This window comes from Dermacentor albipictus, chromosome 1 (genome assembly GCF_038994185.2).
Source record: "Dermacentor albipictus isolate Rhodes 1998 colony chromosome 1, USDA_Dalb.pri_finalv2, whole genome shotgun sequence".
NCBI classification, from domain to species: domain Eukaryota; kingdom Metazoa; phylum Arthropoda; class Arachnida; order Ixodida; family Ixodidae; genus Dermacentor; species Dermacentor albipictus.
The window spans coordinates 269,515,688-269,539,892 of NC_091821.1; positions in this window are offsets into that span (position 1 = coordinate 269,515,688).

Genomic DNA, 24,205 nt, shown 5'->3' on the forward strand with positions numbered 1-24,205 from the left:
CGGAAGGTGCTGGACCTTTTGTAAACCTGGAACTCCGTAGCCGGACGATCCCTGTCACATCTCCCATGCCTTAGGAGACTAGCCTTCCGAGGCACCCATGGCACCGCCTCCGATCGTCTGTCCTGGTGCGCCACGCCAACGGGATCCTCCCATATTCACTGGCACTGACGATCATGACGTAGAGGACTGGCTGTCATCGTACAACCGAGTGAGTTCCCACAATAAATGGTCAGACGCTGACAAGCTTGGTTACGCACAATTCTACGTTTCCGGAGTCGCCCATCTTTGGCTCCGCAACCATGAGGCTGACTTCTCCACCTGGACAGCATTCCGAACGACACTTCAAGAAATCTTGGGTCGCCCTGCTGTGCGCAAACTTCGGGCTGAACAACAGCTTCACTGTCGTGACCAACAAAAGGGCGAAACTTTTACGAGCTACATTGAAGATGTAGTTGATATTTGCCGCCGTATCAACTCCGATATGTCCGGAGATGACAAGGTCCATAACATCTTGAAAGGCATAGAAGATGACGCCTTCCAAATGCTCTTGGCAAATAATCCTCAGATGGTCAACAACCTCATAACGCTTTGCCAGAGCTATGAGGAGTTGCGCAAGCGGCTTTCTACGCGCCGAGCTCTCGCTCCGGACGTCGCGCTTTCAGCTCTGAGTGATGGTGTCAGTGCTACTCCTTGCAGTTCAACAATTTTCGACCAAATCAAGCAATTTGTGCGAGAAGAAGTGGCACGCCAACTCTCTCTTTTGACAGCCAGTCCAGTCTCTGAGTCGCCCTTGTCTCCCGATCTCCGTCAGCTGATACAAGGGCAAGTCGCTAACGCAGGACTACTTGCTCATCAACCGCCTCCTACGCCTGTTCCACTTACGTACGCTGCCGTTGTCGCGAATCCAAGGCCTCCGTCTGCAGGTATTCAATCCAGACTTACCAGCGTCTTTGCCTCACCCCCGCAAGCAGCCGAAACATATGCGCCTACCCCCCCAAGCAACTACTGGCCGCCACAGCAGCCCGTGCGCCCACCTCGCCAATTTTTCCATGAGTCTCCGCCCGCTGTTCTCAATCCATGGCGCACCCATGACAACCGGCCTGTCTGTTATTCGCGCGGCCTTTCTGGGCATGTGGCATGGCTTTGCCGCCGGCGCGGATGGTATCCTTCGGATTCTCCGAGGGCACAAAGCAACGCTTTCGACTCTCCGTCCCGCTCCGCTACTGCCACTCAGCCCTTCGAAGCCTCGCTCCCTGCTTCCCGAAACTTCAATACCCGTCGGTCTCCGTCTCCCCGTCGGTCTCCGTCTCTCCGTCGGTCTCCGTCTCCCCGTCGGCGTTCTATGTCGCCGATTATCCGTCGCCCTGAACCTATCCGAGAGGAAAACTAAGAACCGCAGTTCCGGAGGCAAGAACTGCGATCTCAACGAAATCCTCAAGACCTTATTTATTTCCTGCGAACGTCCTTGAAGTTTATGCAGAAGACATTGCCGTTCATGCGCTTGTAGACACGGGAGCAGCAATATCAATGATTTCGCACCGCCTTCGTCTTACCCTTAGAAAAGTCTCGACGCCATATTCGGCCATTTCATTATGTACAGCAAGCGCTGCGCCGATTGAACCCTTAGGGAAGTGTACCGTGCGTGTTTTTATAAAAGGCGCTTTATACTATGTTGAGTTCGTTGTTCTGCCTCGCTGCTCCCATGCCATGATTTTAGGATGGGACTTTCTGTCCTCTGATCAGGCCGTTATAGATTGTGCCCGTGCTGAACTCGCGCTGTCGCCATTCGGCACCAACGTTTTTGAAGATACTGATGACGCTTCCGCTCCTGTGTTTGTCACCGCAGATACCGGGATTGCTCCATACTATGTCGCACTTGTACCCGTTTCCTGCGTTGTGTTTTCCGACTCCACAGCTCTTTTCACGGCGTCTAAGCATGTTGCTCGCCGTCATTCCTTCTTGCTTCCTTTTGCCCTTTTTGCCATTCGACAAGGTTCCAGCGCACTTTATGTATCGAACCTGTTTTCTTGCCCTGCTAGCCTGCTCCACGATGAGTGTCTTGGTTATGCCGACGAAATCGAACCAAGCTTCCTTTACGATGTGCCTGACGACCCAGCTTCTCCTCCGGTTGATGCTCTGGCCCTTCAAGTCTCTCCTCCCACGCCGCCGTGCGACCTAACATTTTCCCAGTGTGTTGATCCCAACCTCACTCCAGTGCAGCACGCCCAGATCGTCGATCTATCTCTTAGACCGCTTTCGCACGTCATTCGACCTACACCAATCTCGCTTAGGCCGTACTTCCACTGTTGTCCACGACATCGACACCGGCAACCATGCGCCTTTACGCCACAGGGTGTATCGTGTATCCTTCACGGAGCGTAGCGTCACCGCTGAGCATGTTGGAGACATGCTCAAACGCGGCGTCATACAACCCTCGCACATTCCCTGGGATTCTCCTGTAGTCTTGGTAAAAAGAAAGATGGCACAATTCGCTTTTGCGTAGACTACAGCCGACTCAATCAGATCACCCGCAAGGACGTTTATCCACTACCCCGTATTGACGACGTGCTAGACTGCCTCCAAGGCGCTGAATTCTACTCATCTTTACACTTACGATCCGGGTACTGGCAAGTGCCAGTGGCTGAGTCAGCCTGGCCAAAAACGGCCTTCATCACACCTGACGGTTTATTTGAATGCACCGTCATGCCATTTGGCCTGTGTAACTCGCCTGACACATTTCAAAGCATGATGGATCACATCTTGCGCGGCCTCAAATGGCAGATATGCCTGTGTTATCTGGACAACATCGTTATCTTTTCGCCGGACTTTCCATCCCACTTACTTCGACTTGAACGCGCCCTGAAGTGCATCACCAATGCTGGCCTCCAGCTTAACTTGAAGAAGTGTCGCTTCGCTGCCCGGTAGCTGGTCATCCTCGGCCATGTCGTGTTGAAAGAAGGTGTACTCCCTGATCCGGAGAAACTACAAGCTGTTGCCCAGTGTCCGCGACCAACGACCTTGAAAGAACTGCCAGCTTCCTTGGGTTAACGTCATACTCCCGCCGTTTGATCTGCAATTTTGCCACCATAATAGCACCTTTAACGCAGCTTCTTCGTGGTGGGCACAACCTTTCGACCTGTTGACCGGATTGCGATGCCGCATTCACACAGCTGCGTCGTCTCTTGACGTCACCACCAATCTTGCGCCATTTCGACCCATGTGCTCCAACTAAAATACACACGGGTGCCAGTGGCGTTGGCCTTGGTGCCGTTCTCGCTCAGACAAAGGCTGGCTTCGATGAGTACGCCGTTGCCTTCGCCAGTCGTGCACTCACTAAACCTGAATCGAACTATTAACTGAAAACGAATGCCTGGCTATCATTTGGGACATAACGAAATTCAACTTCAACTTCAATTCAACGACCCCAACTTTATTTCTCTGGAGCGAGTTACAGTGATCTACTCTCCGTTGACGAGATTGGGGATGGGATTCCAAATGGCATTGCAACTATGGCTTTTAGCCTGAGAACACAGTGAACCTCCGATACTGAAATGTAAAGTTTGGGGTACGTCTTTCTCTGTAGGGCAAATGAGTGAGGCGAGGTGCACTGGGCGTTTACACAACATCTATTTATATATTCTCAGGAAGCGTCGGTTTAGCCGCAGTTTGAGCTGTGGGGCTCTGCACGGCTATACTGCTCGCAAAGCGGGATCCAAGGTCATGATGTGGCATCTTGCTGGACCAAAACCACGCAGCAAGATCCTCGTTAATTACGGACTTGAGCTTCCGTGAAGCACGACCGCCGTGAAGTGCGCTACTATGATGCCACCATGTTCACAATAGGCAAGCTCTTCCTGTAGCATACATTGTGCCCTTCCAACGCCGGGGCCACATGGTACCGCGATCCTCAAAGGAGCTCCCAGGATGCAGCCGTCAGAACGCTAGGACCGCAAGCCGTGATTATTGCGGCGGTGTAGTCCCGACCAAGGCCACCGCGGGCACACCCGGCTTCCCGAGGACTGGCCAGCTCCAGGACGCCAGCTTCCAGGACGCATCCGTCGGAACGCCCGGATATCATGAGGTGATCAATGCGGCGGCGAAGCCGCGGCCTATGCCACCCGTGGTCACTCTCGGCATCCTGCAGACTAGCCAATTTCAGGACGGCAGCTGTCAGGATGCAGCCGTCACAACACCCGGATCGCAAGCGGTGATTGTTGTGGCAGTGTAGTCACGACCAAGGCCACCGGCAGGCACTTCCGTCTTCCTGTGTACAGGCCAGATCGAGAACGGCAGCTTCCAGGAGGCAGCTTTCAAAACGCCCGGGCCTCACGCGGTGATCAGAGCGGTGGCTAAGTCGCGGTCGACTCAACCCGCAGTCGCTTTCGGCGTCTTGTGGACTGGCGAGTTCCAGGACGACCACTGCATGATGGAGCCGTGAGAACACCCGGACCGCACACGGTGATTGTTGCGGCCGTGTAGTCACGACCAAGGCCACCCGCGGGCGCTCTCGGCATCCTGTGAACTAGCCATTTCCAGGATGGCAGCTGCCAAGATGCAGCAGTCGGAACGCCCGGACCGCACCCGGTGATCGTTGCGCCGGCGTAGTTGCGGCCGAGGCTTTCCTGGAGCGCGCCTGGCGTCCGGAGGACTCGCCAGTTCCAGGACGGGAGCTCCCAGTACGCAAAGGTCAGAATGCCTTGGCCGTACGCGGGGATCGATGCAGATGCCTAGTCGCGACCAAGGCCACCCGGGGACGCTCCCGGCGTCCTGAGGACTGGCCAGTACCTGGCCAGCTACATTAAGGACGCCACCTGGACTCTTCTGCGCACCCGCGACTATCGAGGGCCCCTGCGGCCTGCGCGTGACGTCCTCGCATTTACCGGGTAACATAACACGACGCGAAGCGCTGCTGTTCTGCGCTGAGCTGGGACGCTGACAGGCAGTCGACATGATGATACTGATCTCAGACTATCGCGCATACCCACAACGGATGATTCGTCAACATGCGGGTGGTAGAACAAGGAGCAGCTGGGTGAATAGTAGTAATAGTAATAATTAGAATGATAAAGCTGAAAACTAGTCATAGTATTGTTATTTAAATTGTTACGCGAACGAAGGATTAATAACTGGAGACTATTTACAAAGTATATTTACAAAGGAATACTTCCGTGCAACGAGAGGTGAATCGCCGAAACCTTTCTCTTTAGCATGACACCCTTTTACCATTACACGGAATATGTTATTGAGAGCACTTTTCCAAACCTTTGTTTGAATTTGATTCCTCCGGTGGTCCTTTCCTCTTGTGCTACCAAACTGGGTTTTAGCCACAGGAACGTTCGTGATGCTCTGCAATTTTCTGCGCGATGCGGAAAAAATTTTATGGTAGAATTTTTGAAAAAAACATGTGTTTACTGTAATAATTAGTTACAATAGACTTCACAAGCAGCCAAGTTTTAATTTCACAATTTCTATTTTCTAATTTAGTTTCAATTTATTTTCCTCCAAATTGTTGGTTAGAACCCTTGCGCCTCCCGATTCATGGCCGATCCACGCGTGCGGTTTGCGCCCGTTTCACTGAGAACCAAGCAGTTGAGCGAACCGGATTTTACAGCACCGCATTTTTCACCGCAAAATATAGCAGTGTTGAGGTTAAGGCTACTCTTAGTAATCAAAGTATGAGTCACTACAAAACACGTCATATGTATCTGTATGGTCCCTTTAACATAAGAGTGCATAACACTGAACGGTTTCACTAAAGCGGTGCAACACCAGAATCCTTGCAACACTTTAGGCGTTATATGAAGCAAGGAAACCGCGCGGAAGGTATCCAAATAAGCGCTTGCGCGTCTAAAAACTAGGACAGCTTGTGCTTGTTAACTTAGTGAGTGAGACGAGGCGACATTGCGCGTATGCATATTCTCTATTCAAATACTGCAAAAGAGCGTCTGTGTAGCCGGCACATGAATGCCGTGACGCTGCGCCGCCACGGGGCTCGCGCAGCGCGATGCGGGAAGGCAGCGTTGAATCTTGCACGGCCGCAACCAGGCTGCTGCTGTCTGGTTGGTTACGGATTTGAGAATCCGCTAACCACGGCCGCCTCGTCGACCGAGGGCACGGCGGCCGCCGCGTTCGCGATGGCCTTCTTGTCGCCTCCCGGGGCCGCGTAGAACGTCGGGAGCTCCCAGGATGCAGCCGTCAGAAGCCCCGGACCGCAGGCGGTGTTCGCTGCGGCCGCGTTGTCGTCGCCGTCCTGGTCCCGAGCCAGCTCCGTGCCGGCTGCGGAAAGGACGCCGGCCTGGCTCGCACCGTTGACGAGGTCTGCCGCCGCCGTGTCCCGGGCGGCCCCGACGGGAAGCGACGCGCTGGTGTCGTGCGCTGAGATGTGCTGACGCCGACATGGAGCTGATCGGGAGCTTTCTTCGAACGCTGGGGCTCGCGCACTGACTCGCGCCGCGTGAAGTTTGTTGATGATGTTGATGAACCTCTGCCATGGCTCGTACTCACTAAGGGGGATAGGCAGGAGCTAGCTCGGGAAAATTTCTATTTGAAAGGGGGAAACGCAAAGGAAAAAAAGGATATAATGGAATAACTAGACTAGTATGCGAGCGAGTAGGCAGATCAATTGAAGGGAAAGTTTGGTTGGTTGGCTGATATTTCTGTACATGTAAGGCTGATACCCACATGGGAGATTCCGTCGAGATTTGCATGAGTTAGAAAGATAATTAGACAAGCCTTAAAGAACACTAATGAGAAATTTTGATATCGAAAGAAAAGTGAAATAAAGTAAGATTTAAGGATTTAGCAGCACCATCGTCCTTAATCAGATAGAAATTTCTTAACGTATGCGCAGACATCCCCATGACGATGTCCTATAAATAAGGCTTTCAAACACAGAAAATCTGGAATGGAAAGGTTCAATCTAATACAGTGAGTAGTTTTCCTAAATGAGAAACAACGGTGTTACAAGTAGCGGTGTATCGTTTCATCGTCAGCGCACAGCGGGCACAATGAGGAGGGTTCCAGGCCAGCTCCATGAAGATAACAGTTTAACACAGGTGCAGTTTAGTGAAGGTGATATTCTATCGAGTAGTGCAGACATTTCTTCTCCAAGGGAATAGCAGGTGTGAACACTCATTTAAATTGTTTAATAATGGGTTCCAAGAGTCTTGCATAACTGCACGCCTCCTGAACCTCGCAGCAGTTAAGAAAACTGACGCTAGAAGTATCGAGAGAACGCGACCAAGCATTAAGGGCAGCTCTTGCCAGGCGATCTGCTATTTATTTGAGAACTAATTACGCCACCAGAGCATGAAAACGTGCAAATAAAACGTGCGAACGACTATTTGAAATGAGAGCTGAACATAAAGATACAGTATTCGTTATTGTAACCGTATGAAAAGATATAACGAAATGAAATTGTCGAGGTTGGTGAATTGAATTTTCATAGGGCCAAACGGGGGGTCCCTCAGTCAATAAAGTAAATATACAACTATGAAATCAAGAATACTTACCAAAAAGAATCCGTCAAAAGCAGAACAGAAAACGCCAATCACATATTTTTTCGGTTTGTGAGGCATCTTTCCCAATGATAAGCGATTATATTTATATCCATGAATCGATTTTGTAATAGATCATTAAATGTACTGCAATACAGGTTCTTCGCGTGGCTCGAATATAAAAGATGCTGTGAAGGTGTCCTCTCTCACTGCAAGGGATTGCCCAATTATATGTGCTTCCTTTATCGTTATTATTATTAGTATATTTCACTTCAGGCTACGTCATTCGTAATGTTGCATATGTCACATTAACTTTGCCAGTTAGAGCAAATTCGCAAATGAAATTTAACTTATATATTCATTAGGCGTTCTCTAAGTCTTGGACAATATGCCACAGGGGGTGTGAGCAATATTGTATGAGGATAATAATAACTAGTTGGGACCTCACATATTCGTACATCTAAGGAGCAACACGTGCTTGTACGAAGACCACTTTATGTATATAGCAGCAAGGCCAGAAAGCATGAAAAAGTAATGCAGGCTGAGAAATAAGAATTATTTCAGCATTTTTTTAAGTGAACCCCCACTGATGTGTACAGCGATAGTCAGGAGAAATGTATTCAATACTTCTAGAAGCTAAGGCTAACTACACATTTATTTACGTATAGTATGCGGTATAGCAGCACGTGCAGTAAAAGAACAAAAACAAAAAACTGATGTATTTCACCAACACATAAAAAGCACTTTCCGAGGCCGAGTCCTCTTCGCTCTGCAAAAAAAAAGAAAGAAAAAAAAATAACCTGTCAACTGCTTTCCTAAGCTTCGCACTCTTCGACAAGTGTACTTTACCTCGGTGCTTACGCTGGGTGCGTAATTTCGACATTTGCTGCGATTATGCTAAGGCCCTTTCGTGTATCTCTTCGCCAACTACACCGAACCAGACTCCCCGTTATTGGTCTGTTTCATGGAAGCGTAAACTCGCATGTCCCTACTCTTACCATTTTTTTTTCAAATATATCAGATGATCTGCTCGTTTTTAACAGCCACAACGTTATACGTGTAATTAGCGCGCTGACGTTCGATACTTCAGGTGCTTCCTGGTAAGACCCCAACTTTATTCCTCTGAAACGAGTTACAGTGATCTACTCTCCGTTGAGGAGATTAGGGATGGGATTCCAGATGGCATTGCAACTGAGGCTTCTAGCCTGAGAACACAGTCAACCTCCGATACTGAAATGTAAAGTTTGGGGTACGTCTTTCTCTGTAGGGCAAATGAGTGAGGCGAGGTGCACTGGGCGTTTACACAACATCTATTTATATATTCTCGGGAAGCGTCGGTTTAGCCGCAGTTTGAGCTTTGGGGCTCTGCACGGCTATACTGCTCGCAAAGCGGGATCCAAGGTCATGATGTGGCATCTTGCTGGACCAAAACCACGCAGAAAGATCCTCGTTAATTACGGACTTGAGCTTCCGTGAAGCACGACCGCCGTGAAGTGCGCTACTATGATGCCACCATGTTCACAATAGGCAAGCTCTTCCTGTAGCATACATTGTGCCCTTCCAACGCCGGGGCCACATGGTACCGCGATCCTCAAAGGAGCTCCCAGGATGCAGCCGTCAGAACGCTAGGACCGCAAGCCGTGATTGTTGCGGCGGTGTAGTCCCGACCAAGGCCACCGCGGGCACACCCGGCTTCCTGAGGACTGGCCAGCTCCAGGACGCCAGCTTCCAGGACGCATCCGTCGGAACGCCCGGATATCCTGAGGTGATCAATGCGGCGGCGAAGTCGCGGCCTATGCCACCCGTGGTCACTCTCGGCATCCTGCAGACTAGCCAATTTCAGGACGGCAGCTGCCAGGATGCAGCCGTCAGAACACCCGGATCGCAAGCGGTGATTGTTGCGGCACTGTAGTCACGACCAAGGCCACCCGCAGGCACTCCCGTCTTCCTGTGTACAGGCCAGATCGAGAACGGCAGCTGCCAGGAAGCAGCTTTCAAAACGCCCGGGCCTCACGCGGTGATCATAGCGGTGGCTTAGTCGCGGTCGACTCAACCCGCAGTCGCTTTCGGCGTCCTGTGGACTGGCGAGTTCCAGGACGACCACTGCATGATGGAGCCGTGAGAACACCCGGACCGCACACGGTGATTGTTGCGGCGGTGTAGTCACGACCAAGGCCACCCGCGGGCGCTCCCGGCATCCTGTAAACTAGCCATTTCCAGGATGGCAGCTGCCAGGATGCAGCCGTCGGAACACCCGGACCGCTCGCGGTGATCAGTGCAGTGCGAAATCGCGGCCGAGGCTTCCCGGGGGCGCTCACGACGTCCGGAGGACTGACCATTTCCTTGATAGAAGCTCCCAGGATGCAGCTGTCAGAACGCGCGGGCCGCACCCGGTGATCGTTGCGCCGGCGCGTAGTTGCGGCGGAGGCTTTCCTGGGCCCGCCTGGCGTCCGGAGGACTCGCCAGTTCCAGGACGGGAGCTCCGAGTACGCAAACGTCAGAATGCCTTGGCCGTACGCGGGGATCGATGCAGATGCCTAGTCGCGACCAACGCCGCCCGGGGACGCCCCCGGCGTCCGGAGGACTGGCCAGTACCTGGCCAGCTACTGTAAGGACGCCACCTGGACTCTTCTGCGCACCCGCGGATATCGAGGGCCCCTGCCACCTGCGTGTGACGTCCTCGCATTTACCGGGTAACGTAACACGAGGCGAAGCGTTGCTGTTCTGCGCTGAGCTGGGACGCTGACTGGCAGTCGACATGATGATGCTGATCTCAGACTATCGCGCATACCCACAACGGATGATTCGTCAACATGCGGGTGGTAGAACAAGGAGCAGCTGGGGGAATAGTAGTAATAGTAATAATTAGAATGATAAAGCTGAAAACTAGTCATAGTATTGTTATTTAAATTGTTACGCGAACGAAGGATTAATAACTGGAGACTATTTACAAAGAATATTTACAAAGGAATACTTCCGTGCAACGAGAGGTGAATCACCGAAACCTTTCTCTTTAGCATGACACCCTTTTACCTTTAAACGGAATATGTTTTTGGGAACACTTTTCCAAACCTTTGTTTGAATTTGATTCCTCCGGTGGTCCTTTCCTCTTGTGCTACCAAACTGGGTTTTAGCCACAGGAACGTTCGTGATGCTCTGCAATTTTCTGCGCGATGCGGAAAAAATTGCATGCTAGAATTTTTTTAATGAATATGTATTTACTGTAATAATTAGTTACAATAAACTTCACAATCAGCCAAGTTTTAATTGCACAATTTTAATTTACTAATTTGGTTTCAATTTATTTTCCTCCAAATTGTTGTTTATAACCCTTGCACCGCCCGATTCATGGCCGATCCACGCGTGCGGTTTGCGCACTTTTCACTGAGAACCAAGCAGTCGAGCGAACCGGATTTTACAGCACCGTATTTTTCACCGCAAAATATAGCAGTGGTGAATTAAGGCTGCCCTTAGTCATAAAAGAATAAGTCACTACAAAATACGTCTTACGTATGTCTATGGTCCTGTTAACATAAGACTGCATGGTACTGAACGGTTTCACTAAAGCGGTATATAACACCAGAATCCTTGCGACACTTTAGGCGTTATATGAACCAGGGAAAACGTGCGGAACGTATCCAAATAAGCGCTCTCGCGTCTAAAAACTAGGACAGCTTGTACTTGTCAACTCAGTGAGTGAGACGAGGCGACATTGCGCGTACTTGTAATCTTTATCGAGACACTTCAAAAGAGCGTCTGTGTAGCCGGCACATGAATGCCGTGACGCTGCGCTGCCACGGGGCTCGCGCAGCGCGATGCGGGAGGGCAGCCTTGCATCTCGCACGGCCGCAACCAGGCTGCTGGTGCCTGGTTGGTTACGGATTTGAGAATCCGCTAACCACGGCCGCCTCGTCGACCGAGGGCACGGCGACCGCCGCGTTCGCGATGGCCTTCTTGTCGCCTCCCGGGGCCGCGTAGAACGTCGGGAGCTCCCAGGATGCAGCCGTCAGAAGCCCCGGACCGCAGGCGGTGTTCGCTGTAGCCGCGTTGTCGTCGCCGTCCTGGTCCCGAGCCAGCTCCGTGCCGGCTGCGGAAAGGACACCGGCCTGGCTCGCACCGTTGACGAGGTCTGCCGCCGCCTTGTCCCGGGCGGCCCCGACGGGAAGCGACGCGCTGGTGTCGTGCGCTGAGATGTGCTGACGCCGACATGGAGCTGATCGGGAGCTTTCTTCGAACGCTGGGGCTCGTGCACTGACTCGTGCCGCGTGAAGTTGGTTGATGATGATGATGAACCTCTGTCATGCCTCGTACTCACTAAGGGGGATAGGCAGGAGCTAGCTCGGCAAAATTTCTATTTGAAAAGGGGAAAAGCAAAGGAAAAAAAACAAAAGGGGATCGTGGAATAATTAGACTAGTATGCGAGTGAGTAGGCGGATCAACTGAAGGGAAAGTTTGGTTGGTTGGCTGATTTTTCTATATATGTAAGGCTGATACCCACATGGGGGATTGGTCGAGAATTGAATGAGTTAGAAAGATAATTCGACAAGTCTTAAAAAACACTAATGAGAAATTTTGATATCAAAAGATAAGTAAGATAAGGATTTAGCAACGAAATCATCCTGAATCAGATGGAAATTTCTCAACGTATGCGCAGACATCCCCATGAAGACGTCCTATAAATAATGCTCTCAAACACAGAAAGTCTGGAATGGAAAGATTCAATCTATTACAGCGAGTAGATTCCCTAAATGAGAAACAACGGCGTAACAAGAAGCGGTGTATCGTTTCATCGTCACCACAAAACTGGCACAAAGCGGAGAGCGCTAGATCAGCTCCATGAAGATGAGTTTAACAAAGGTGCACTTTAGTGAATGTGACATTCCATCGAGCAGTGCAGACATTTCTTCTCCAAGGGAATAGCAAATGTGAATACTAATTTAAATTGGTTAATAATGGGTTCCAAGAGTCTTGCATAACTGCATGCCTCCTGAACCTCGCAGCAGTTATGAAAACTGACGCAGGAAGTATCGAGAGAATGGGACCATGCAGTAAGGACTGCTCTTGCCATGCTATCTGCTATTTAATTCTTAACTAATTAGGGCACCAGAGCATGGAATGCACATAAAAAGTGTGAACGACTATTTGAAATGAGAGCTGAACATAAAGATACAAAATTCGTTACTATAACCGTATTAAAAGATATATTAAAAAAAACGGTCGAGGTTGGTGAATTGAATTTTCGTAGGACCAAAACAACCTCAGCCAATAAACTAATCATGCAAGTCTGAAATCAAGAATACTTACCAAAAAGAACCCATCAAAAGCATAAGAGGAAACGCCAATTTCACATTTTCCTCCGGTTTGTGAGGCATCTTTCGCAATGATAAGCGTTTATATTTAGATCCATTGTTAGGTTTGGGGTCGGGCATGAAATAGATGGTAGCTGGCCCATGCCGTCGTCCAACTTTTTAATGAAAGTAAACCCATCTAAGTGCAAAAGCATGCGCGTAACCCACCGTGAACTTCCTCTGCCGACCTATTACCTTATTAATACTGCCATGAAAGCAGTTACATCTTACAAATACCTTGGTGCCCATTTAACCTCTGCTCTCCCTGGTCTTTACACATCCACAGCGTTATCAATAAAAGTAATCGCATGTTAGGTTATATCTGACGAAACTTCTTTTCCGCCCTGGCATCATTAAAGTTAATTTTGTACAAGACACTAGTTAGGAGTATACAATGGAATACGCTTCATCAATTTGGGACCCATATGCTGTGACACTAACCTAGTCTCTCGAACGTGTTCAAAATAATGCCTCGCGTTTCATCTTACGCAATTATAAGCGCACGGCTAGCGTAACTTCCATGAAAAACATCCTCCAACTTCCAACGCTTTCTGCTCCTAGCAAATGCTCTTGCCTGGCTCTGTTTCATAAAATATACTTCCATTATTCATATCGGCGCGATAATCTTATTTCATTCCCAACCTACATATCTCCTCGCATTGATCATCATCACAAGGTTGGAGTTTTGCAGTGTCGCACTTGAGCTTGTCATGAGTCTTTTCTTCCTAGGACGTGTCAAGAATGGAACCATCTTCCCGGCCCATCGATTGCTATTGAAGACCACGCCCAATTTCGTACGGCCATAATCGACACCATCGCTTCGGGCTTCACATGTCTATGACTACGTCACTTGCTGCCTTCTTTGTTTTCTTTATTCTGTAACGTTTTTTGCCTCCCTCCCCTCTGCAATACCTCGCGATCTTGAGGGTATAATAAATGAAATGAAATGAAACTCATCCACGCTGAGGACGTTATTGAAGGGAAGCACTTGTTCTCATCGCGAACGAGGAATATGTGATTTATTTGCAGTATCGACATGAGAACGTTACAGTTCATCAGTCTAGCATGACTGAAAGAGAATGCACACTCAGCAGCCGCGCAACCGCTGCTTATAAACACTCTGTCCTCCCTAGATCCCTAGGTGAGGGAAAACGGCCGTTCAACCTTCGATCTATGGGAGTGGTCCAAAGTCATCGTCGTCGACCCGCCTTTGAGGGGCAGGGTTTACTTACTCACTTCCGTACATCTTTCACCGAACACACTGAGGTGAGAGGGTTCTCGCAGACAGAGGTCTTGACTCGAGCAGGCGCCTCTTTGATCCCAGAGCTGACCCTGCAGTCAGTGGCCGCCGCGTCTGTCCATTGACTGTGATCTCTTCTGCTGCCCGTGAGACCCCACCGCAAAACATCTCCTTCCAGGAGTTCCCCCCGCTCCAAACAGACCGAGACGGCGACGGCGTTCCCACTAACAATACTTGGTCCACCGACCGCGTCTAGACATGGTGGTACCGACGGGCGGTAGACGCGGCACATTGTCGTCCTTACAAAGCGAGTCGCTGCAGCGGGGTGGGAAGGCTTCTGAGGTCGCTTCTCCGTAGATCGGCAGCCCCCGCCGGCGGATCGTAACACCATGAAGCGATGTTATAATAGATTATTGAACATACTGTTATACAGGTTCTTCGCGTCGTTCGAATATAAAAGATGATGTGAAGGGTTCCTCTCTCGAGGCAAGGGATTGCCCAATTATACGTGCTTCCTTTATCGTTATTATTTGTAGTATATTTCACTTCAGACTACGTCATTCCTTCTGTTGCATATGTCACATTAACTTTGCCAGTTATAGCAAATTCGCAAATGAAATTTAACTTCTATATTCATTAGGCGTTTTCTTATTCTTGGACAATGCCCCACAGAGGGTGTGAGCCATATTGTATGAGGATAACAAGAACAACTAGTTGGGACCTCACATATTCGTACATCTAAGGACTAACAAGTGCTTGTACGAAGAGCACCTTAGGTATATAAGAGCAAGGCCAGAAACCATGAAAAAGTAATGCAGGCTGTGAAATAAGAATTATTTCAGAACTTTTTTAAGTGAACCCCCACTGATGTGTACAGCTACAGTCAGCAGAAGTGTATTAAATACTTCTACAAGCTAAGTCTAACTACACATTTATTTACGTATAGTACGCGGTATTACAGCTCGTGCAGTAAAAAACAAAAAACAAAAAGCTGATGTATTTTACTAACACATAAAAAGCACTTTCCGAGGGCGAGTCATCTTCGCTCTATGAGAAATAAACTCGTCGACTTCCCTTCTAAGCTTCTCGCCCTTCGACGAGTGTGCTTTACCTCGGTGCTTACGCTGCGTGTGTCATTGCCACCTTTGCTGTGATCTTGCTTAGGTCCTTTCGTCTATCTCTTGGCCAACTACACCGAACTACGCTCCCCTTTATTGGTCTTTCTCATGGATGCGTACACTCGCATGTCCCCACTTTTACCATTTCTTTTTTTTTTCAACTTTACCAGATTGTCTGCTCGTTTTTAATGGCCATAACGTTATACGTGTAATTAGCGCGCTGAACGTTCGAAACTTCAAGTGCTTCCGGGTAAGACCCCAACTTTATTCCTCTGGAGCGAGTTACAGTGCTCTGCGCTCCTTTGACGAGATTGGGGACGGGATTCCAGATATCAATGGAACTACGGCTTTTAGTCTAAGAACACAGTCAACCTCCGTTGCTAAAATTGAAAATGTGGGGTACTTGTGCCCTGCTCTGTCGTGTGCATGACAAAAGGAAACGCCACATTGTGGGTGCTGAACGGTTCCGCCACGCCGGTTGTCCTTCCTCGCGGTATGAAAATCGCTCTCTTCGATGAAGCCGCATGTAACTCAATAGCGGCTCTAACTACGGACGTCTCTACAGCTTGCTCTCCTTGCGATAATGGCCGTTTTGAAGAGATAATGCTTGGAATGATCAGCAAGGGTCTCGGTACATCGGAACGGCAAGCACTGGTACATGTCCTTGCCAGGCATGAGGCTGCATTCGACTTCACGCATGGAGATGCGCCCCTTCATTTACCGTCGTCCCGCGCTCGTCACAGAATAGATACAGGCTCAGCACACCCCATCCACCAGAAGCCTTACCGAATGTCATCCTCCGAGCGAAAAGTTATTGCAGAGCAAGTCAAGGAGATGAACAAAGGTGTCGTTCAAGAGTCTAGTCCATGGGCAGCCCCAGTAATCCTGGTCCGAAAAAAAGATGGCTCCTGGAGATTCTGCGTGGATTACAGGCATCTAAACGCAGTGACGAAGAAGGATGTCTATCCACTACCGCGAATCGATGACGTCGTTGATTGCTTACACGCTGCTTCTTACTTCTCAACACTTGATTTGCAACCGGGGTATTGGCAAATACCCATGTACCCTGCCGTCAAGTAGAAGACCGCTTTCGCTACTCCAGATGGCCTATTCGAATTTAATGTTATGCTTTTGGCATTTGCAATGCTCCTGCCACCTTCAAAAGATTCATGGACACAGTACACTACGTGGTCTAAAGTGGGAGATATGCATGTGTTACCTCGATGATGTTGAAATCTTTGGCCGCACGTTTGAAGAACGTAACGAACGCCTCAGCCTTGTTCTCGACTGCATCGAGAAAGCTGGACTGGTTCTAAACTAAAAAAAATGTCGCTTTGGCGAACGTCAAACACTGGTCCTGGGACACTTAATTAGTCGACAAGGATGGTGTCAGACCCGATCCTCGTAAGATTGAAGCGGTGAGCTCCTTCAAGCCACCGCAATGACCACGAGAACTTCCCTCATTCATTGGCCTATGTTCGTATTTTCGTCGTTTTGTTCCCCGGTTTGCCGACATCGTTTACCCATTGACAAGTATTTTGCGACAAAATGCATCCTTCAATTGGACACCAGAGTGTGACGCATCATTCTCTCAACTGAAGTTTATACTAACGTCAGCACCCCTCTTGCATTGATTCCTCATCGATCCATCTTGCCCGACTGAAGTTCACACTGATGCTAGTGGAATTGGGATAGGAGCGTTGTTTGTACAACGTCACAGTGGTGCAGAACATGTTGTCACATATGCCAGCCGTTGCCTAAGCAAATATGAACGCAATTATACGGTTACGGAACAGGAATGCCTGGCAGCTGTTTTCGCCATACAGAAGTTTGGGTGTTATCTTTACAGTAGACCATTCAAGATTATCACCGACCATCATTCTTTATGCTGGCTGGTCGGTTTGCGTGATCCCTCTGGTCGCCTCGCACCTTGGGCGCTGCGCCTCCAGGAATACCACTTTGTGCTGTCGTAGAAGACTGGCCGTAGTCACGCTGACGCAGACTGCCTCTCTCGGATTCCTCTTGCGGCTACCGACTGCGATGCTGAGAATTTTGACGACTGTCTCGCTGCTGTTATTTCTACGTTCCCTGACGCGGCAGACTTTCAGCAAGAGCTACGGAGTGATGTTACCCTCGATCCTCTTTTTGTCGCCGCGCGTACTTCTCAAGGCAGCGGTCGCTTTACTATCCGTGATAAATTTTTCTACAAAACTAATTACTCCGGGCATAGAGCACGTTTTCTGCTTGTTGTCCCCGAGAGTCTCCGCTCCGACGTTCTACGCGCCATGCGTGACGATGTGACATGCGGCCATTTCGGCGTCGTACGAACGCTACACCGCACGCAGGAGCGCTTTTACTGGCCCAAGATGTATGAAACAACCAAGCGCTATGTCGCTAGTTGTGAAACGTGCCGACGTCACAAGCGACCGACCACCGCAGCCCCGGGTCCCCTTCGGTCATTGACACCGCCCAGTACGCCGTTCGAGCAAGTAGGCATTGACCTTTTGGGTCCATTCCCATTATCTAACAACAAGAACCGTTGGATAATTGTCTGCATAGACCATCTTACACGGTATGCAGAAACTGCAGCCATACCGTCTTCCACCGCCGCTTGCGTGGCGGTCTTCCTGACGCGTTCCGTGGTCCTTCGTCATGGCCCACCACGTGTCATCATCAGCGACCGTGGTCGCAAATTCATGGCTGATGCCATTGAAGAGTTACTTCGTTTGTGCACTTCACAGTTCCGTCATTCCACGCCGTATCATCCACAGACCAATGGCCTCGTTGAAAGGACAAACAGAACGCTGACCAACATGCTTGCCATGTACGTCTCCTCCAATCATAAGAACTGGAAAGACGTGCTGCCCTTCATCACTTACGCATACAACACGGCGAAGCACGAAACCACGAACTATAGTCCATTTTATCTCCTGTATGCAAGGTTACCGCGAAGCCCTCTGGACACTTTCTTGCCCTTCGTTCTGCACAGTGACGATTCTGTATCAAAGACTTTGTGTCTTGCCGAAGAAGCCCGTCGAATAGCTCGTCTTCGTACTCTGGCCTCGCAAAGTCGTTCGAAATAGCGATACGACGACCGTCACATACAAGTATCGTTGGAAAAAGGTGACTTGGTCCTTCTTTGGACACCGCGACGCAAGCGTGGATTGTGCCAAAACTTCTTGTCACAGTATTCAGGCCCATTTGTAGTTGTGGACCGCCTGAGCGAACTCACTTACGTCATAGCTCGCCTACTGTGCAATGGTTGGTGACCAAGAAGAACTCAGCTGACTCATATTGCTCGCCTGAAGCCTTTCTACTCTGCTTGTCCATCCTGACTCGCCCCACGGGCTTCGTCTGCTTGCGGGGAAATGTAACAGATACGGAAGGCACTGACAAGAAGAGAAGACGAAGAGCACGAATAGTTTGAGACGAAGAGCACGAAGAGTCCATCACCTGTAAATAAAACCATTTATTCACAACTCTTCGTAACAATAGGAACCTAAACAAAGAGACAATTGTTGAGCAATTTTTTGAGCATGTGGTGGGCTCAAACCCAAATTAGGGTATTCTTCCTATATTTCTTTTTATGCGAAGCATATTACGAGGGCTCAACCCAGCTCCTCAGGCGCGGCGGTGTCGCCTTGAAACCACGTGACACCGTGACGTCACGACAGAGGAGAAGTGGCTTTGGCTCAACTCTTGCAAGATGGGCTGGGTGGGAATCGAACCAGGGTCTCCGGAGTGTGAGACGGAGACGCTACCACTGAGCCACGAGTACGATGCTTCAAAGCGGTACAAAAGCGCCTCTAGTGAATGCGGTGTTGCCTTAGAAACGAGCTGTTTCTAAGGCTCAGGCGTGCGTCGCTTGCTCAGGCGCACATTTCGTTGCCGCGCCGAACGCTGCGTTGCTCGACGCTCACCGCGTCCAATGCGGGGCGTCCAAGGCTAAGCAGAGTAAAGCATGAGTTGTTTCTTCGTCTAGCCGAACCAAATATAGCCAAGCAACAGCAGTTCACCAAGCTAAACAGTGGTTCAACAACTAAAATAAAGGCTAGTATGCTTCGCATCCTGGGCTTAACCTTACCTAAGCCACAGCCATTTTTTTTGCCACGGTATACAAGGAAAAATACCGCTATGTGTTGTGTTTTGAACTTCATTTACTATATCGTAGTGTTGACTTGCAATTATGTTTTAAACCTTCTGTTTCTGCTCTACCGCTGTTTTATGCTTTTTTGTTTGTCAGTGCATTGTATATTTGAATTTTACTTTTGTCTTACAGTAGAATTGTTAAATTTTTATGACCTTTGTTTTTATTATCTACCTTGTATACGCCTTAGAACGACAGAAAGCTGAGCTAGTTGGTAAGGATTCATAATGCAAAATAGAAGTGAGGCGTTCGTGTTGTCGTGTTCGTGTTGTCGGCGTTCGTGTTGTCCACTTCTCTACTCTTGTGTCCTGTCTGCACGCCTCACTTCTATTTTGCATCTTGTATACGCCCTCCCCTTATGTAATACCCCGACAGGGGCCTTTAAAGGACAATAAATGATTATGATGATGAAGTTTAATTGTAATTCTGCATTGTGTATGGCTCCTTGATTCATGATGTATATGAAATTGTGTTTTTTTTTTCCTTGACTGCTGCCATTCTGGAAGTGGGCCCCGGACCCCGTCAAGCTGCTTCAAGGCAGCTTTTTGTCCCGGGCCTTTTTCTCTTGGGGAAATAAATGAATCTTGAATATTGAACCAGTAAATCAATCAATCAATCGTATAACTGCTACTATGCACACTGACGAGGAGGGGGCGTTTCCGTTTTATGCTTTAGGGCGAGGGAAAAGCAGCTTTAATGCGTTTCCTTTCCCGATGTTTAAATGATTGGCTAAGAATAACATCAAAACTTAAATCAATATGTTACTTGATGAAAATGCAATATCATAATGAGCAAGCGAAAAACGTTTGAATTGTCTATGTTATTAAAAGTGGCAAATGTCTTGTAAAATGCATCGATGGAGGGATCGAAATTGGCCATCCCTGCAAAGCAATTGGTTTGAAAGCCAGCGCCAGAAGCGCTGCGAAAATAAGCTTTCGCAAAAGCTACAGAGATGGCGTTGTAAGCTTTAGCGCATGTAACATGGGATTTCACGCGCTCTTCGTCACTGTCCTTCACTAGTGGCTGCGCATGGAGGGGGACATTAAGGAATCTTTATCAAAGAATGTCGAGTACCGACAGTCTACCTGCAGTCAAGGGTTCTGATTAAACGGCGCGTGTTTTAAATACGTAATCGGTGTTTGCGGAAGCTGCTCGCGCACACCACTTTCCTCGTAAACGCCGACGAAAATTTCCCACCTTGTTAAGATTCCTGACGTGCGTGGCAAAACCAAAACCTATTTTCGGTGGCGCAGTGTGATGCGCGAAATCTGAGATATATGATAGCTATCCCCGTGCCACAACATGTTTTCGCTTGTGCGGTCGACCGAGCTGTTCGCTGGAATACTATTGTTCTCGTCATCCGAACGCAGATTTTGGAGGAGGAGGAAGGAGGAAAAAACTTTATTTTGCAAAGGAATTTGGGACCTCCCAGGCCCCCTGGGTCCCCGTACGACCCCACTGCACTCAAACGTTCATGTTTAACATGTCCATGACGCTGGCAGCCCGGTTGGCGGCCATCTTCTGCCTTGCGGGGTCCGTGGAGCGTAGTGAGGGCCCCCAGTCCTCCCAGGTTTGGAGTGGTACCGGGCCGCTGGGGGGAGGAGAAGACGGGCAGGCCAGGAGTATATGGGTTAGGTTTGCTTTCGGCGCATTGCACAGAGGGCAAGAAGTGGGGATGGGTTGGTAGCGGGATAGGAGGGATGAAGTAGGTAGCGTGCGCGTTTGCAGGCGGCGCCATAAGTGTTGCTCCCTGGTAGTGAGGGAAGAGTCGGGGGGGGGGGGGGTGTATATTTGCCTCTCGGCCCGAGCATTCGAGATGAAGTCAGCGAAGGTACACGCACGCTCCATCGAGAAACCCCCCATGAGTTCCACCTGTGCCCGGTTTCTCGACCCTCGGGCTAAAGAATCGGCGGCCTCATTGCCAGGGTTTCCCGAGTGCGCGGGCACCCAGATGAGCTCAGCGCTGCGGGAGAAGGGAGGGTTCTGGATCAGTATGTGGAAGGTGGCAGGGTGAACTCTGCCCCTAGCATAATTTAGCAGTGCAGTTTTAGAATCACTCAGGGTGTAGGTAGCACTGGAGCTGCCGAGCGCTAGCGCTATTGGCCTCGAGCTCCACCACTGGAAAAGCTGGCGCCACCGTCGGCGTGACGTGCTAGGAGGGATCACGTGGACATAGCGGCCGCGTCGGCTGCTTCGGGAGCGCCGAAGCGAGCTGAGAACGAGTTTAAATTCCCTCGTACGCTGCGGTCGTCATTTAGTGGCGAAATTTTCCCTCTTCGAGTGTCTCCTTCACAACGCTTGCAAGCACTACAATAGGTAGTGGCTGCCTTTGAAGGCGCGCAACATGGTAGGCTACTGCTCGGTGCCGTAGGGCCGGACGCACGTAACGGAGGCCGGTGTCACACTTATTCACACGTAGCCGCAGGACAAGAAGCTGCGTGAAGCTTGGCTCGCGAAACATAAAACCGGCAAACAGTCATCGGCTACAACTCACTATGCAGCAAGCACAGACGCGAGGAAGATTTCTGCTACGGCGCCCGGTCTGCGATGTTCTGAAAACGCGCACTGAGACGCTCGCCCCAGTCCGCTGCCCGACTAATGTCATGATGGTTTGGTCTATGAACTTGTCGGTGCTATAGATACTGGCAAGTTCAGTGGAGTGGAAAGGCAGGGCTAAGAAGCACATTTAAAAAAAGCATGGCATATGGTCATGTTTACGTTATAAATTAATGCACTGGATTACAAAAAAGGAGCAGCGGGAAATTGCACGCTGAGAACACCGTTAAACATACAGTGCGACGCAACTCGAGAAATAATATTGAAAGTTCAAAGAATTTAGAAGAAAAAAAATATTGAATCGTCGCGACGGCACATCACAGTCCCTGTAAGCGTCGAAGTCTCTACAATGAAATTATTTTTGAACAGCTCTGATAGCGCCCACGCAACAATGGTTGCTTGTATATACTGTCAAATGCTCATATTCTGCGGCCTAAAGCTCATGGCACGGTGCGAAAACGCGCGCGCGGAGAAAGCGAAACAGTGCGCGGACAAGCATGCAGACGCGCAGTCGGTCGCTGCGAATCTGCGCGATCGCTGCATTGAGGCTTCGTTCTATTACGCTCCATTTAGTTATTTATACAAACACTATATAAGAACATATTTCACATAGTTTGCTCTCAGCTATTACCTACCTTTCACGCAAGAAGCTGGTTCGGGATACTTCATCGCGGCGACCGCGCGCAGTGGCGTTCACTGTACGTATTCGGTAAAGAGAAAGCGTCTGTAAACGATTGTGTGCTTTCAGTTTGCCCAAGATGATTATTTAGACAGTAAAAAACTTCTCTCGTTTCTAAAGTACTTACAGAAATGTCCGGGAGAGCTCGCGCGTGGTGTTTTCAGTTAGCGCTGACAGCAAAACCTATGAAAAGTGCGCCACGTGATCCCTCATACTACGCCAGCGAGGCGCGTCCGATAGATGGCGACTCCGTAACTCCGCTTCCTCTGAGTCTGTTCCCGGCTGTAGTTCCTGTGTTAAGGGAGGGGTGTTCGGTGTGTAAGCAACCGCTGTGGCTCCGTGCTGATCACATGCAGCATCTACCCATATTGCATTCTGTTCATCGCCGTACCGTTTATGAAGGGCTGCTGCTCTGGCTTTTCGTCGCTCGCGGTTTTGGTCGGGGCGCATGTTACGGGGGAGCGGTCGAATGCGTAGCGTTTGACGAATTTCCATGGGAAGGGCTTTTAGGGAGTTATGATTAGCAGGAATGTTAATTTGAAGTTTAGAAAGTATGTCTTCCGGTAGGGGCGCTGGCTAATCGGAGATATTGTGCCTGTATGTGTGCTTGAGAATGCTAATCGAACATCTTGAATGCTAATCGCATTAAATGTTGGCGGTGCATTAATCCTTTAGAGATGATTGGCGACATTAATGCTATTGGCAATCTATCTTATGGTTGTTGTTGGGTAATTGTTAATGATATGTTCTATTACAAAGCAAAAGGACCGAACATTTACATCCCCGAATCAGCTCTCCTAAGGATTGGGTCACACCTGCAGGAACGACGTGCATGCTGAGAGAGACGCTAATCCCTTTGATGGAATTTGCGCGTTCGGCTGGATTCGACAGCCAGATGTGAAGTCAACGCTATTCTTTCCTTATTCCCTTTCTTTACCCCTGAGTGAAGATTGTTTTGGCCGTATATATTTTTAGTCGGGCGAAGAGGAAAGGGCTGGCGGCGAACTTGTCTCTGATTCAAGAGAGGGGAACTTTGGGCCAGTTGGTCCGACATGTTTGAAGAGGAAAACAACCGCGACTTCAGACGGGACGTGACGAAGGAGTGGACAGGACGAGCGGTAACTAGCAACTGAGGTGTATTACCATGAAACACATGGCAGCAAAATGTCGCATCTGCACGCAGCGTGCCTTGACATACGGATGAACAAAATGAAACACACGTGGCAGAAAGCACCTTAGATTACTATGGAAAGTGCCAAGGGGCAAAAAATTAACTATCACAGGCTAATCAAAAACCGAGTTTCTTTATCTAGGAGAGCCACCGAAGGCTCACTTACGCACGTGTCTAGGCCAAGCCTGCACATGTGTGCCGCTTCCATAATTTCTCAGGTCAAGGCACGTTGTGCGCCGATGCAACATTTCGCTGCTATGTGTTTCATGGTAATAAACCTCAGTTGCTAGTTACCGCTCGTCCTGTCCACTCCATCGTCACGTCCCGTCTAAAGTCGTGGTTCATTTCCTCTTTAAACTTCTCTCTGGCTTGTGCGAGCGAGCGCGGCGCTACTTGAACGTGTTCCCGTCATGTGCTGCGGAAAGATTTGGAGATGTTTTAGTTCGTTCT